The sequence below is a fragment of the Anguilla anguilla genome, chromosome 2, assembly GCF_013347855.1.
Source record: "Anguilla anguilla isolate fAngAng1 chromosome 2, fAngAng1.pri, whole genome shotgun sequence".
Lineage (NCBI taxonomy): Eukaryota > Metazoa > Chordata > Actinopteri > Anguilliformes > Anguillidae > Anguilla > Anguilla anguilla.
In genome coordinates, this window is record NC_049202.1 from 74508197 (window position 1) to 74510831 (window position 2635).

The window sequence follows — 2635 nt, forward strand, 5'->3', positions numbered from 1 at the left end:
GTTTTAAAACATTTCCCACATTGTGCACACTTGTATGGCTTTTCACCTGTATGAACTCTCAGGTGTTTATTTAAATCAGATTTTGTTTTAAAACATTTCCCACACAGGGTACACTTGTATGGCTTTTCATCTGTATGAATTCTCAGGTGTTTATTTAAATCAGATGTTGTATTAAAACACTTCTCACATTCTCCACACTTGTATGGCTTTTCACCTGTATGAATTATCTGGTGTGTGTTTAATATAGATGGTGTTTTAAAACACTTCTTACACTGCGTACACTTGTAGGGCTTTTCATTTTTAGGAATGATCTTGTGGCAATTTAAGTTAGATATTTTGGAAATGCAGTTCCCCAACTGAATACATTTGTAGAGCTTTTCAATTTCATGAGTTTTCATTCTCAGGTGGGAATTTAAAATATGTTTTTTTTTTTAAAAACCCTTCCCACACTGAGGACATCTGTAGGGGTTTTCACCAGTATGAATCATCGTGTGCTGATATAACTGACTTCCCTTGGAAAAACATTTCCCACACTGAAGACATCTGTATGGCTCTTCACCTGTATTCACCTGAATTCTCAGGTGCACATTTAAATTATTTTGTAACTTTTTCCACACTGAGTACACTTGTTGAGTTTGTCACCTGTGTGAATTCTCATGTGTACACCTAACTGAAATTTTCTACTATAACACTTCCCACAATGTGTACACTTGTATGGCTTTTCACCTGTATGAATTCTCAGGTGTTTATCCAAATCAGATTCTGTATTAAAACACTTTTCACACTGTGTACATTTGTACAGCTTTTCACCCGTATGCATTCTATGGTGTCTATTTAAGGCATATTTTCTTTGAAAACACTTCCCACACTGTTCACACTTGTATGGTGCTTCATCTGTAGGCATGTCACCCTCATTTTGATAAATTGCCTTGTTCTGAATTAAATTGAAAAGGCTTGGGTTTTTACTTGAATTAACTATCTTTGATTCAATTATCACATACATACTCTGAAAATCTATGTGTTTTTTGTTTCCATTTGTATTTTCATTGTTTTTGTCACAGTAATGATTTTAAGTTTCCACACTGGGTTTGCAGATCATGAATTTCCTCTATTTTACAGTTTGGATTCTGCTTTCCCGCACTTTGCCATGGTTCAGTCTGGGCTGTGTGATCAACATCTGCTCTATGCATCACAGGATTCATGAAATCACTCACTAAACTTTCACTGGATTCACACTTGATTTTATCAGATTTAACATTTGATATCCTGCGAGTCACTGATATGTTCTGCCTTAAGGTATTCTCCATCATCAGTCTCTTGTTTTGATTTGGTCAGGATGCAGATGGGCTACATATCCCAGCTCTGCACTGTCTAGGCACTCTGTCTTAATAAGATCTCCAGTGTGGGTGGAACCCAGATGAGTTTCTGTTATTATCAGTGATGTGTGTGTGTGTGGTGTACATCACTGACCCCACAGTGTGCTGTAACACACTCTGGCTCCAGTGTGTTCAGTCCTGGTGCAGCACACTCTTATCTCTGTCTCTGATATGTGGACAGACTCCAGTCCACTGAGTTCCTCGTCTTTCTTTCTGATCCTGTGCTGCGCAGTGAACTCTGGTAGTGTTGTCTCAGTGTCCTGTCTCAGACAGACTCCTGCCTGCATCATCCTGCTGCTCAAAGGTGTGCAGAACTGCAGCTCCTGGAGGGAAACAGGGAAAGGGATTTAGCCTTAATCAAACAGGTTCTACTGCAGCAGCTGACATGCTTTACACTCTGCAGTCCTGCAGATGTCTGACTGACCACTGTAGGCACTCTTGCATTATGAGGTCGGGAGAACCTGCCTTCTCTCATGTCAGATTTCAAAATGCAGTTTTAAATTAAACTGTCACTTTGTGCATTCTTTTGAAGACCTATGCTATTTATTTAGAGGCTGCGCAACTCACCACTGAACTTTGAGTTCACCTACCGGCTAATAAAAGAAATGACCACAAATTACTTAATGAATGGGTAAACAATACGTTTTCTTAGAATGGGCATATAGGCTAAGTTTGACATGATCATAGACTATTGTACAAAGAAACTGTAATAACCATTGATTTTTTTTCTTATTGAACGACAAATAAAAGGCAGTTAAAAGATAAATGTATGCTCTCTCCAATGTTTTTTCCCCTCGTTTTCCCGCAAAATTTTCAATGGGAAAATGAATGGGGATACAGAAAAGGCAAGATGCAATTGATGAGGTAAAATTTGTCAAGCCTTTTTATCAGGGAAGCATCTTGAGTGATGTTAAAAATGAGGTCAAGTCAGCTGAGAGTAGTTTAGATAACATAAACCATGAATTTTTTTTGGCAATGAAAAAATATCTTGAACGGATCATTAAACCACTTTCTAAAAACATTATAATTGCAGATTGTGTATCAGTGTGAGTAAGAATTTGCCTACAAAAACTTCCAAGCTATAATGATATTCCAAATGAGAAAATCTTTAAAAATCATTCTGGATACAGCCGTCAGGGGCAGAATTATTCCAGTTACTGCCATTTTTTATTTTCTTCGGGGGAGGTTTTAAAGTAAAATGTGCTTTTATTTTGAAATTCTATGCAGAACTGCACCAGAAGTAAATATTTTTGGGGAGA

General features: G+C 37.6%; 2 protein-coding genes across 2 annotated transcripts in view; one reads left to right on the plus strand and one right to left on the minus strand.

Annotated features, from left to right (window-relative positions):
- LOC118219963 (zinc finger protein 708-like) overlaps nt 1–2635 on the plus strand; it is a 235537-nt gene that overhangs the window by 171371 nt on the left and 61531 nt on the right. The window lies entirely within an intron of this gene.
- LOC118220427 overlaps nt 1–2635 on the minus strand; it is a 426649-nt gene that overhangs the window by 34654 nt on the left and 389360 nt on the right. The gene's annotated exons all lie outside the window — the stretch shown is intronic.